The 14,297-nt window shown below is 45.1% G+C and overlaps 1 protein-coding gene across 13 annotated transcripts in view; it reads right to left on the reverse strand.

Annotated features, from left to right (window-relative positions):
* sema5a (sema domain, seven thrombospondin repeats (type 1 and type 1-like), transmembrane domain (TM) and short cytoplasmic domain, (semaphorin) 5A) overlaps positions 1-13,924 on the reverse strand; it is a 91,560-nt gene extending 77,636 nt beyond the window's left edge. For 4 of the 13 annotated variants that reach the window (XR_008946831.1, XR_008946829.1, XR_008946830.1 and 1 more), the window contains exon 1: positions 13,413-13,923. The gene's annotated coding sequence lies outside the window, so the exon portion shown is untranslated. Of the gene's footprint in view, positions 1-3,662; positions 3,748-13,412 lie in introns of all 13 variants that reach the window. The other 9 variants (XM_057012820.1, XM_057012817.1, XM_057012816.1 and 6 more) reach the window with 7 other exon arrangements.
* Positions 13,925-14,297: the final 373 nt, after the last annotated feature.

Here is a 14,297-nt window from a genome sequence, read left to right on the forward strand (position 1 = left end):
TGAAGAAGGCTTGCTGGCAATGTAGCTATCACACACTGCTCACACTGACACATGCACCTGTGAGGCTGGATACATTTTAATGCTTTAATTACTTGCTAAACGAATGGGTAACAACAGCCTGCCAGGGTGCAAAATCACAGTCCATGCAACACAATTCACCATTCAAGGCTTTTGTTTAGAAGAATTAAACCAGGGCCGCGCACGAGTATCAAGGATGACTGCTGAGGTTTCACAAAACAGACAAAAGCTGGCAGCAGAGCGTCTCGCTATCGTGGTGCTAACAGAGTGGAAAAGAAATAGTCATCTGAGGGTTCAGATGAGATAAAGCACTGAGCACCATTTTTGATCATAATACTTCGTTCGCTAATATCATAATCAATCACATTAGCCTTAGCGCTGACAGAAAATAATCTAGAGAATGATGGATAAAATCTCTTATGCTGTAGAGGTCGAGTCACTTTGGCTTCGCTTAGTGAAATCTGTATGTTGGATCTTGTACAGCAACCTTAGCAAGACAATTAGTGCTTCTATATTTCAGTGTAATTATGAAGTTTTTATACCCATTTTAGAGATAAGCTAATATTTCCCCCTCCTGTCTCTGGGTAGGCTGCTCTGATTAACACTGATAATTACAACGGAACAGGCACTGGATGCTAAGCGCACAGGATATCCTGACAAAAGACCGTTTGGCTTAGAATCGATACTGGCTACAAAGGTTTGGAAGCAGTTTAGGAAGAGAAGGAACATTTTTTTTGCCAACAGTCAAGTGCAAAATGGCTGACAATCACAGTCAGCAACCAGCCAATGGACTCAAGAACTGAGGCAAAAGATAAATCCAGAAAATGCTGCCAACACAGGTAATTTTTTCCCCTTCACATCTAAACTTACAAAATGAACATGAACAGTAGCTAAAAAAGACAGAAGCCATTTGGGTTCACATGATGGGCTAGAGTGCATGTGGCAGAGGTTAGCAAGGTTGCTCCACAGCAAAGGTTTTTCTTGATTCTATGTGGTGTTTTACCAGTTTTCCCCGCAAACATCCATATTTAAAAATATCTCAATTGCCCCTGGGTGTGAGTGTGTGTCCTGTGATAGACTTGTGACCTGTCCTGCTTCTCACCTGGTGACTGCTGGGACTCCACCCCCCCCCACCCCATGTGGGCCCGAGTAGGAGCAAGGATAACAGAAAATAGATGAATAATACAGCATAGAGAGATACAAGGTTTGCGGCGTCTCAGTGACTGTAGGGCACAAACAGAACACTAAAGAAATATGATAGTCAGAGCTATGTTTGCATCTTGCTGCTCTCAAGCTGTTGAATTAAACTTAAAGAATTATCTCGTAAAAGAGAATTTGCTGTGGCTGAGCACCAACGATTATTTTCCAATCGTAAAAACGGAGATGGTTTTGGAGCACACCGCCAAGGCCGGATGATTCTTCTCTAATATTTAGTTTGACGTCAGCTTTAACTGGGGTTCTTTCTCAGAAATAAGATATTATAAACTTTAAAGTATTCTCTCCTCTAAATGAAGTTCTGTTCCATATCTCTCATTCGTTGACACGACAAAGTGACTTGATTGCTTTTTCGCCTCGAGTAGACTGAATCTGCAATGGCGCGGCTAACAAAATCACGTCACCGCTAGCTCAGACCGAGACGGAATAGTAAGAAGACAACTGTAATGAATCTTCCCTTCTTGTTCCTGCCATCAAAATCCCCGCGATAACAAGCCGAACAGGCCGCAAACACCTACAGCAGAGTAATTATACGTCTGAAACTCATCAACAAGCGCATCTTTTGGCAGGAGAATAGCGAAACACACATATGGACCCAGAGATGCCGACTTACTATATAAGAAAAGTGTGGCAGGAGGTATTGTAAATTAGCTCTGGGCTCCTGTGGAACCAATTAATTACTTGTTTTTGTGTGTGTGTGTGTTGTGTGTGTGTGTGTGTGGTGGTGGTGGTTGGGGGGGGGGCACTTTATAATTGGTCCAGTTGACGCAAAAGACTGTGACGTTCTTAACTTTATAAGAGCTACAGCACTGAAAGTACAAACCCGAATGATGTTTGTGTGTGCGTGTGTGAGCGTGCGTGCATTTGTTGGCTCTCTGTCTCCTAGAACATGTCTCCTGAGGGTAAGCTGGGACAACAGAAGAGGACAGAGTTGGAGACGGAGCCTGCAGGCATCCGATGCGTTCGCATCTCCGAGCCAACAGATGTCTTATCCCCCATGTCTCAGTACTGCCTGTCTCTCCCTTTTTCCTCTTCACTTGTTTCTCTCGAGGAACCTGAATGGCTGGTTTCACAAGACTAAGGAGCCTCGTTCACTCTGGAAGATATCCTCTAAAATTGATGCCGTTGAGATATTCAGTCACCTGACACTGCAGCCTTGGGCAGTTCCTATCTTTAGACTTGTTGAGGTCACCAGAAATAACTATTTTTTGGTTCCCTATCCAGCAAAAGCCTTTGGTTTGGTACCATGACTTTACAGAGTCATCCAACATTTCCCTTCTGCAAATCCACAACTAGGGTGGTGAGCACCAGCTGCGGGTTAGGGGCAGTTTAAAGGGGACTGACAAGCATAGGAAAAGCATGTGACCTCTGTTGGAAATATGGAGTTGAGAGTTCTAAATCCTTGCTGTCCCTGCACTTTGTCTTTCATGTGTGTTGTGTTGGGCTCCAGAGACGCCGTCCTGTGCCCAATAGTAATGTCGAGCACCGAAACATCGATCTTCAGTCTCAGGGCGCTTTTAAAATTAAAAAAAAAAAAATCCTATGTTTTTTTTTTTTTTCAAAGACAAATCCAAACCGGATTTGTGCTGAAGTCGAAACTTCCGTTCTGGGTCATGTGATCAGACCGGCAATGCCAGTAGGGAAAACTACTAAAGCTGGAGGTCTGTGAAACAAGCAAATATTTTCATTTCTGTGTGCACCTTTAGAGACTCAGTCTGAGTAAAGTCAGTCACTCCCTTGAGGTCAGAAGATGCACACTTTAAAAAAAGATTGTAATACATAACTGAAACAGTTTGTGTCCTGAAAGGCTAAAACTTCACTAAATCTTCAGCATCACGGCTTGATGACTAGCAACCTGCTGGGATGCTCTTTCTGTTCGATCCACACAAACCACAACAGCACTAAGGACTCGCCAGTGTCACTCAAATGAGGTTTGTTAGCACTTATGCCTCACAAACTGGAATGTGACTCATTTCTGGACTTCCCGTTTCAGAAAATAACTTATTAACCTTAGCAGCATCCTCCAGCGTGCTGCATGAATATTCATGGCTCTATTTATAAGCCATGAATTTGATCGCTGCCAGCTTTAACTTCCCAAATTTCACATCGGCACAGACTTCCATTTGAAGAAGCACGAATGAAAGGTGATGCAAACATGGCACCTTTGTTATCGGGACCACATCAGTAGCTGCTATTTTTCACACAAATATTAATGACGGAATCGTTCTTTGCAACATGCTCGCTAACTGCTCTGGCTGGCTTTTGTGGTGGAGACTTCCTGTATTAAATGCCAAATGGTGGCTCACGGGCTGCAACACATGCACTCCAGGATGCATTAACAGCGGCACCGTTGAACCAAAAAAGAGGAATTGCCTTGAGGCTTTGTTTAATGCATAATGTTCTTTTTTTAATGACGCCGGCACACTTACAAGGGCAGGTGGAGAGGTATTAAAGTTGCATCTGCATCGCTCCTGCTCTGCTTTGTCATGAGCATACCAGAGAAAAGGCTTCAGTCTGTGGAGTCAACAACACGAAAAGATTCTTAAGGGAACAAAAATATAGGTGTGAGTGTGTAAATATCATCTACCCTGGCACATCAGAAGCCCTTGTTAACACTTTTTATGGGTTAAACTGCAAAGATGAGAAAAACCTGGCCCTTCCATCAATCTATGGGCTGTAATGGATGATCTGCGACTGCTACAGAAACGCGTGTCAGCAAGTGTGAAAGTGAGCAGGTTCTGGATAGGTGCTGCTCTTTAAAGGACCTCTGTAGGAGAAGCTGTGGATCCCAGCCCATGTTAACTCTGAGCCTTTTATAGCTGATGAGCCAGAAACGTACGAAAGGCTTTGAGCTTCCCATAAAAAAGATGGCTTGTGCATGCTTAGGACATACATACGAGATCAAACACAATTTCCTTATTCTGTTGGTTTAATGCACGCATGCGGCTACAGCTTTTAACAAATCCCCACCCGTCTGCGGGAACAATGGCATTTAATCAGGAGCAACAGCTCTTATCAACTTTCCTGACAGTGGGAGAGACACCTGAGTCGGCATGGCATGTGTCTGTCTAATTTGAGCTCACAGCTAAATATAAAGTCTCTTGCCCCTCCGAACCAGGCGGTTCATGATGTCTTTAAAACCCACACATCAAAGTTGAATATCATTACTTTTAACTCCAATACTTTAATTCACTTTCCACTTTTAGGTTCTGGCTCGTCTCTCTAGATTTTTTTTTTTTTTTTTTTTTTAGAAATCCTGATGAATATTAATGCGGCAGGAGCAGATTACAGCTTCTGAGGGTGTCAAGTCTGAGAATCCAGTTGGGCTGAAGTGAATGTCCAACAATGATGCTGTAGGTTGATGCAGACGCACCTTCTTTTGTAATTCTAATAAAATAGTCACAGGTCATTCTCTCGGTGTTGACACGTCGGTTAGGGTTAGGGCTTGATTGGAGGCCAAATACAGATGTTCCTGCCCCACACGGTGGTTTCCTCGCCAGCTAAAAACACGTGTGTATGTGCACAGCTGTCTGCCTGATCCAAATCTATCTATTACTGCTGAAACACCTCTTTGTCAGTGTAGTGACCTACTTGTACCAGTTTATTTTCTTCTTTCCTCCCCTCAAAGTACCAGTAGAACCGTGCTGTTTTTGTTTACCCGAGTCTGCAGACAGGAAATGATTTTAAAACATGAACTATGTATTATATCAGCAGTTTTCATAATTTTGCACCTTAACTAAAAAACCTTAATACATCAATGGTTAATTTCCTAAAATGGGTGTGAGAGAATGCAGCTCCACCAAACAAATTAAAATTCAGCTTTCTGTGCGCTTTTTTTTTCTCTTTTAAAGCACCCAAATCTGTGTCATTTCCACAACATGAATTCCAGATTAACACAAGTGTTTGAGAACGATCTGATTATTCCTCTGTAATTCTGAAAGGGCTGCCTTTGGTAAAAATCATTTCTTAGGCATTTGCATTCGAATTATAACAACAAACAGAAGTCAGGAAGAGGTAGGAAGCTCAGAAAGAGCAATTTAAAAACTGCATGACAATTTTTTCTGCTCAGATCTAAGTAAATTCAGAACAAATTTAAATGTGTGTGTGTGTTTGTGTGTGTGTGTGTGACGTGTGCATATGATACAGTCTGTGCTTCAGCTCATCTGAATGCTGCTGCACATTAAACCTGCCTTGCTCAGTCAGGTGTATGTGAAAATGTGCGTTTGCGTGTCTTGATTGTGAGCGTAAACGCATTTCTGCGGGGGTCAGCTCATTCCTGGAGACGCATGATAAAGTCACGCATTTTGAGTTTGAGGCCACTTGAGGTCGATTTCTGGATGGTATTAATGAAAGGAACGGAGGATAAAGGGGATGGAGGAGAGGGTGAGGAGCTGTTGGATAAGATGAAGCAGAGGGAGGGCAGAGGGGAGTTAAGGGGGTTAGACTGGAACAAAAGGAGCGCTGAGTGAGGAGGAGAATGGAGGATTAATAGAAGATGTCTTTGGATAGAAAGAGGAAGTGAGGTGCTGCTATAATGATATCTGTGGGCATCAGAAACTGACATTTCTTACATTTTTCTGGTGCGTGTCTGTGTTGGGGGGGGTGGGCAACTGATGTAACTGGATTAAGGCACGAGGCGTTCAGGGCAGCTAGAAAAGCAGCAGATCTGCCTCAGTTTAATGGGAAGTGAAGGGAACCAGCAGCGTTCTGAGCATCTGGGAGCAGCGGTGGAGTCAAGCAGGATAGCTCTGTTCCACTTTTCAAACTAGCCGTGGCTCCGGGTGCGGCACAGGGCAGAACTGTTTAACCTACATCTGTTCCTGTGTGGCCCCCACTTCCATGGAGGGGCTCCAGCCTGTGTTTTCACACATTTGGGACAGGGGTGGGAAATATTAAAGATTACTAAAGAAAACTGCTGATAGCAAGATCAGCTAGCATTTAATCTTCTAGCAAAGGAGATGGACATCACCTGTTGATCAAAGTCTACACAGACAGACAGACAGACAGACCTTTTAAGGGTTCTTAATTTGTCCTTCAGTTTTCCTCACTCCTCTTCAACTGAAGAAAATCTGGAAGTAAGAGTTTATGGTGGCGGAGACTTGGAACTGAATGTAAAAAAGAGGTGCAAACGAGTCAAACAGAAGCAAGAAAAAGGGGGGGGGGGGGGGGGGGGGGAAACCATGGCGGTTTACTGATCTGACCCGGACTGTTAATGCCTGCGCTTTTTTCTGATGGCCCCCCGGCAGCCTGTGGCACAATTACACTATTCTTCTGGGGTTTCGATTCAGTGTGTGTGTGTGTGTTTGTGTAGTGAGGGCATGTATGGAGGTGGTAAAACAGCAGAAAGCAAATAAATATGGACCTAATGATCGCCTCCACCCTCTGCAGGAGTGATGAGGAGGGAGGTTTTCCTGAGAGGAACGCCAGCGAGGGGACGACGGGACCCACATGTGGGTTCCAGGTGTTTTTAACTCTGTGTCTGCCACTCTGATCCATCACAAGGTCACCTTGTTTATTATTCAGCTTTTACAGCCGTCTATAAATCCAAACAAAGCTGCTGGGCTCTGTTCTAATACGAGCCAAAGAACTGTTTCACTCAATCTGCTAAACTCGCCACGACTTCCCCGTTCATGCTTTATTTCTATTAAGATTAAGTATTCAAGGCCAATAAAAATCACTTTATTGAGACGTTCAGGTATCTTAAATTTAAGCTCAGGCTTCATCATGGAACTCTTCACTTAATATTGGAAAAAAAGGAGGGAAGTGGCAAATTTTGCATGAGAGAACATGCAGCTAATTTACAGCCCTCCACTGAGGAAAAAATGACAGCGATTCACAGCAATGTTTCTTTAAGTGCATTTTGCTACCAGTAACCCAAGTAAATTTAACATGCAATTAGCTTCCTTTGCCGGCTACCCATGGATCCAGAGTTAAATCGGTCATCTGGCCCCTTCGATCACAGTGAAAGTGAAGAAGAGGGTCTGACGCGGGTTTAACCTGCCATTAATAACTGCTTTAGCTTAAAAAACACGACCTGCCTACAGGCACATGTCCACGCCAATGAGAAATATATTGAAAGACATGAGAAGGTAAACGGGGTCATTGTGCGTGTGGTAGCTTTAGCTGTGTCTGTTGCAGCCCAGCGGGGAAGGCTGCTGTTGTTTTGGAAAGATTATCTCCCAAAATCACCCGTAAAGCGTCGACCCCGTCCTCACACTTGCCGTGGCTGCACAAAAAAAGGTTATTTATCCCCGAGGATGAATTTAGTTTTGTCTGCGGAAATCATGAGGGGGTCACTTTGAGACAGGAAGAATAAAAACTCTTAACTTGCGCCATTTCCTCCCAAGCATCAGAAGCTCGCAACAGTTTCCTCGCCGCATCGCATTCCATGACTCCGTTCTATGCCTTTTTCTGAAGTTAATAAAAATGTGTCTGCCCTGCAGGAAAGAGTCCCCTTTTGCCCTTAACTGTTGCTGAGGAGGGAACGCTCTTTCTGCCCAGAAGGCCTTTTGGGAACAGGATGGAGCACAGAATATATCAGGATGCCACAGTGCCTGCGCTTCAGAAAGGGCAGAGGTCTATTTTTAATGACAACAAGAGCGCTGCAACAAAGTGCTGCGGTGAGGCAAGTCCAGAGGAAATCCATCCTGTGTGTAGGAGTTTCTGCTGCCTCGCTGCGCCTGTCCAAGAGCGCTCTTCCAGAGATGGAAAAACAGCGGCATTGTCATGTTTTATGTCTTCTTTGCATCTGATTATTCATCAAGGAAAGCTATTCTACTTTTTAGCAACAATGGCTGCTTATGGCCTATGGATAGGACATTGGGCAATGCTGCTCATCCAATCAAAAGATCATATCAATCTCAGAGGAAACCTACAGATATATTCATTCAGTGTGTTCTTCTACTGCTCTGCATTTGCATGACAGGTGGTCACATGACCACCACTTTGGAGAGGCAAGGCTGGAGGGAACAAACTCCAAGAAACATCACACATGTTAATTTCTCACATCTTCTCCCCCCTCAGGTCCTCACAGGGCTGCAGTTCTATTCAATCTAAGGCCAGAGTCCAGTTTATTTATTTGATTTGAGGTTTGGATGATCATTTAACTTGTTGCTTTGATCCTCCACTGAAAACTAGAGACTGAGCGGATGAATCCGTGAAACCGAAACCCTTGAGCACTGACATTGTTCCCAGCACACAAATAAATTGCATTAACTCTTTAAAAAGCTGCGCAGGAGATTTGGGGCTGTGGTCTGGTCACGCTGAGGTCAAGCAGCACTTGAGAAAGTGAAACCAGAGCTTTTCCATTCCATTACCCCCGCTGACCTCCTGTGGAACCAATGCTTGCACCTGCCCACAAAACAGGCCTCAGCACTCACAACCTCCATATTTACACTGGCTTATCACCCCCTCTTTGCTAATTTTTGAAACTTTATTTAGTGGAGTCGCCTGACTTGTCTCCGGGTTATGTAGGGTTACGTGTTTTAAACTCTTCTAGTAAACAATGCTTCACACAGGAGGCAGCAGTGGAAGACACGATGTACTTCATCCCCGAGAATCTTGGAAGAATCGACTGAACTCCCAATGGGGGTTAGGGTTAGGGGTTAGCAGCGCAGGCATCATGTCAGCTCCTGAACGCAACACACTCCTCATGGGAATCCATTACCAATAGAGGCAATGCTGGAGAAAAGAAACACTCTCTAGTTTCATGAATGGCATAATCAGACTGCTGTATTAACTAGCCAACACTGTTAAGAATAAAGAATAACGGACCCTCCAGGCAATTTGTTCTAGAATTACCCCAGTGTCTTTTAGCAACAGATATCCTTATCGCTGGAGCCCGGCTAGACTTTTAATAGACTTAATGTTCCATAACAGAATATCCCAGGATGCCGTGTTCTTGTTTGTGTACATGGACAGACTACGTTCTTTCCAGACGAGTGGTAGTCACGTCAGCACCAAGTCGACAAAGTGGGGGCTGTGCGGCAGGAGCCTTCAATCACCTTGATGGCTTACTCAACATGCTGTTCAGGGAAAGGATAATATGTGGTTTGTTACGTTCTGCCAGGTCATACGCCCTCCAGGCCCCAGGACCAAGGCAGTGTAGCATCTGACCTGGGCTTATGGGTACTGTACCTCATGTATTTATCAGTTAAAGTGGACTTCTTTTTCTTTTTTCAAAAAGTGCAAAAAAAAGATGGTTTTTTTGATTCCTTAAATTTGTCCTTTTATGTTGTTTCAATAAGTTTTCTATTTTTGTAGGTGGAGCTGGACAGTGGGTTTAGAAAGCCAACATTAAAAAGAATATCCCCACTTCAGTTCCATTATGCTGCCGCGTGCAGCCCGAGAGACAAACCAGGGCCTGTAGAGCCAATGGTAATTGAAAGAGACGAGGTGTGTGCTTTGCCGATGCGTTGACGCTCTTCAGAGATGGATTTTAGCACCTAAACGGAGAAAACAAGACGGAGACAAAGTCCGTCTTCAATTCCCATGTGGGCAGAATGACATCCCTTCAGTTTTTCATCCCTCTTCTGTTTTCTTTCCCTTCTCTCCTCCTGACAGCGCCCCTCTGTGATGCCTCCCTCATCTTGCCGCTTCCTTTTTTCTTTGTTGTGCTGCCCCAGCTGCCTGTCTCCCTGTCTTGTCTCTGAGGACCTCCAGCTTTGACGGATGAATCTGACAGATGCATCCAGAGGACCAACCAGACCGCCACCTCAGAACTTGTATATGAAACAGTTCCAGGATCCTGCCCGTCTACTCATCAATCCTTTTACCACCTGCGCTGTCTCTGCAGAATTCCTGGTGATCTCAGTCCTGCCCTTTCCCTTTTCAACATGAAAAACAGCCGCCTCACTTGCTTTGTCTCCCAAACTTAAGTTCTTATCTCTTTACCTCCGCCGTTCAAGATCCCATTTCCCTCTCCATATCTCCCGCCTGATCTCCTTCACTACGTCTTCCTCCCTTTCCATTTTCCTGCATGGCCCAGCTACCACATGCGCGATGCCTTATCTGTTAGATGCTATCTCTAATTTTGTCATGAGGATAAAAAAGAAGGCAGTGCACTGTACTGTCTCCTCCTGCCTGCGACGTGAAATGATTCTGTCTAGGATATTGCTCTGATTATGGCTCTGTAATGATTTCAAAGCAGAGATAAATGTTTTCATTTGCTCAGGATTAAAGGATTTTCTGAATTTATATCCTCTCACTGATCAAATTACACTTTTTTGGCTGTGTGAAGTTCTTAACCCATCACAGCAAAATAGTGTTTTATCGCAGGATGATGAGACGCAGATAAACGTCCTGCGAGGAGTAAGAAAAACCTCTAATGAGCGGCACACCTGAGCTTCAGCCCTGTTGATGCAAAAGACCATAGAATAAACACAAACATCGTGAAAAGCTCAGCTTCAGTAAAGCTGGCTGCTAATTTAGCTAAGAGCGATGCGACGGAGCCTCGTGGGAGGCTGTTCACACTTTGCTCTCACCTTGAAGGAGGGGAAGCTCGTATAACAGAGAAAAATACGAGCAGAGCGCCGCCGTCAAATGATCCTCTCATTCATGCCTCAAAGACATTCGTCTTACAGACAAATACTGCCGGGTGACAGCCTCTGGTGGGTGTGAGGGGTGTCCCTGTATATGTGACAACTCACAACTCCTTTCATCCGTCAAAAGGCCCTAAGGAGTTCAGTCTGTCAATAAACAAAGACCAACAAAGAGGAAAAAAGGAGCGTCTGAGACCAGGCTGCTTTTTTTTCCTCCCCATTTTTGAGGCACATTTGGATGATTCCGAGAACAACATGTTATGAATTCGCCCCCTCCAGTCAAGGATTAAGTTTAAATCTTGAAGAAAACTTGTAGAAAAACAAGCATTTATGCAGACGGAAGAGTAATCCATGATTTCCCTTCCACCTCTTCCACCTCTTCCTTCACAACTCTCTGCTCCTCACCACGGTGCAACGGTCTCCAACCTAAAATGAGTTTACAATAATCACATCTCCTGTTGCCGCACAACTTTGGACCCATCCCGCTCCAACCTTGCAAACTGCTTCTCGGCTTGAAAAGAGGCTTTGGGGATTACTTAATCGTGACCCAAATAGAATCTCCCCGTTCTCAGTGTGGTTGAAAGACACCTCCCTGTGCTATCCAAGTGGACTTTGAGGTCGCAGCCATGAGCGAGGATGGCGCTAATGTGGCATAGCGGTAGCAGAGAGTGACGGCTGCGTCGGCAGTGCTAATTCCCTTTGACGTGTGGACAGGAAGCTGGATGTTTCACTCAGACACTGCAGACACCCAGGCTTAGATCTGAACAGCAGAAGCAGCAGCAGTGCTCATGCTTTGCTAGGAAACACTATTTATTTATATTTGGCTGCCCTGGTCCTGAGCTGTTGGCAGCCCAATCATCACCCTGCCTGGTTGAAGCAGAGCTCTGTCGCTAAACGGAGATTTTTTGAGTCACTTCTCATGTCCAACTGTGCAGCGTTCCAGGATCCAATGTTTGCTAAGTGATGAAGAGCACATAAGAACTTCCCAGGACCTTGACAGAAACTCATCAGTCTGAATTCAACGTAGACAAATATGTGGCTCTGCTCACCTGGGCTACACAGACAACAACCTCTGTCTGATCACAAATATTTCACATTTTCTGTGACTGAATCGGCCCTGCGGGAAACTTTTGGGAGCCATGGCAACACCACACCAACCAACCACATAGAGTTTATATTCACCACAGTGATTTTCTTTCTTTGTTATGCAGAGAGAGACCAGAGATGAATCTGCTGCGGACACAAATAAGAGCTAAAATTGGTACTAAATATTTGGCGTCTGCCTCCTCCTGCATGTGGGATAGCTCTCCGGAGCAGCCGCAGAGTGGATGCCATGTATAAATAGTATGCGACGGCAAAAAGACGAAACCCGATGGGGAGGACAGGGACCACTTCAACTATTGTTCAAGAATCCAAGTTTAGTCACAATAAATCATGCGTTGATAAGGCTTAAATTTAGGGGGCTGTGTGCTATAATCCACAGCCAACAAACAGCTCCATAGTGAGGCCGCTTGTACAAGGACAGAGCGTCTCAAGCGCCGTCCTGCTGCTGTCCGATAAATAAGTAACCAAACGAGCCCCAAAGAGCAGCATGGGGCCAGAGGGTAATGGTTGTTTGGTTTACACACGCATCATAATACCTTTCACTTTCACCCCTGACAGGACTTGAACCCCCCTTGATGAGAAGCTGAATCACAAAGGTCAACGACAATGGGCTCGCCATTCATGCAGTTTCTGTGGCGACCACATGGCCCCAATGGGGTCATTTTCACATCGGCGTCCCCCAGGGCTGGGATTAATTGCTCGTTTTCTGTGTCAGCGCCCGTGCTCAATCACGCTCTTTACAGAGCCGAGGAAGGTGGAGCTGGAATCCAAACCCAGTGCTCCTCACAGTGTCTGTGGGGAAGCTACAAAACTCGAAAACTTAACATTTAAGGCTGCAGCATTAGATCAGGGGGAATGTGTTCAAAGCTCCAAAACATCCAAGGAGCCGCATAACTACCAGTGAAATGGAAAAGGCGGTGGACAAACAGCAACATCTATTTCGACTGAACTTCAGCTTGTTGAAGATGAATCAGTTCATCTGCTTCTACCTGCTCAAGTCTGAGAAGGTTGGATAGTAATTTGGATTATAGACCTATAGAAGTTGTGATGTCACTTCAGTCTGTGTTTGTGTAAACAAATGATGCAAAGACCAACTTTAAAAAATAATATCAAAACTATAAATTACAGTGAGCAAAAGGTGCATTCAAAGACGTGAACAAATCTGTGCATTTGTAGAACGCAAAGACGACAGATGACAGATGATGGACAGGGACAGCAGACTCAATCTGAACATCCTCCCTGGACGCTCCTTAAATGAGCTTTAAAATAACCTCCCGCTGCAATAAAGACACAACTGGAGTTACTCTCTATAAAACCAGAACCAAAGAGACACTGTAAGAGATGAAAAAGACACAGAAACGCTCTTAAATCTAATGGTGGCTGCACGCTGCCAGCGCCACCCAGCGGTCGGACGCCGTAGAGAAGAAATGCAAAACTTCTCAAACTGATTTATTTTCATTTCAATTATACTGGCAGGATTTTTACGTTAAAGCGGAGTCCTTTCTGAAACGTGACAGAGGTTCTGTTGGGTCTTACCGAGTGAGGTGCACAACTCCCGTTCATCTAGCAGAGGGAGACGCTGCGTGTCTTGGCCGGTGAGAAGAATGATGTAAAGAGACAAATCAAAAGAAAATAAAAATAAATGACCTCGAGGTGATAGATCCTCACTTTGGAAGGACGAGCCGGGATAACCTTATCCCTGTCGAGATTCCTTCAGGTTCTCCGGTCCCTCCGGAGTCCTCTGTGCTATTTCCAAAGCCAGGCGCTGTGTGCCGATGCCTCCTCAGCGCACGGCTTGTAATCGGACACCGCACTGTCGCGCTGCGCCGCAGACAATGCGCCTCCGCGCTCGGGGAGGCGGGTCAAAGCCTCGACGTCGCCGTGAGTCAAAGCGAAGGGGGCAAAAGGGGCAGTTCATTAACTAAACTCAGTACGTGAAGTGGAGACGGACGGTGTGTCCGTAGTCACGGCTGCGCGGGGAGCTCCGATGTCTGAGGAGTGCGCCCCCACTTTGGCTCCGGCAGCGCGCAGAGACGTGGCAGCGGCGCACAGCTGTCCTGCAGGTGGAGGGAACCAGAAAAGCCCGAAGTTGGATACACACGTGGTTGAAATTAGTTCGGGCCAATGAGAGTTAAGGGTCTGGAAGGTCAGAGGTCAGACATCAACACCCAGAAAAACATTCAGCCCTTCATCAATCCGCATATACAGGTGGACGTGTGAAACAGCAAAGGTCTTTCATAAACGCACCTCCACGTGCAAAATATAATGGACGAAGGTGCCAGTGATGAAGCTCAAGCACAATAACAAGACAACGTTCTCACTTAATCTATTATCTGGCTCAAGTGTTGTCGGAGTTCAGGCAAACATGGAATCAGCAAAACATAATTTAAACCATCATTTTTAGATTTCTAAACAAGAGAA

This window comes from Takifugu flavidus, chromosome 17 (assembly GCF_003711565.1).
Source record: "Takifugu flavidus isolate HTHZ2018 chromosome 17, ASM371156v2, whole genome shotgun sequence".
Classification (NCBI taxonomy): Eukaryota; Metazoa; Chordata; class Actinopteri; order Tetraodontiformes; family Tetraodontidae; genus Takifugu; species Takifugu flavidus.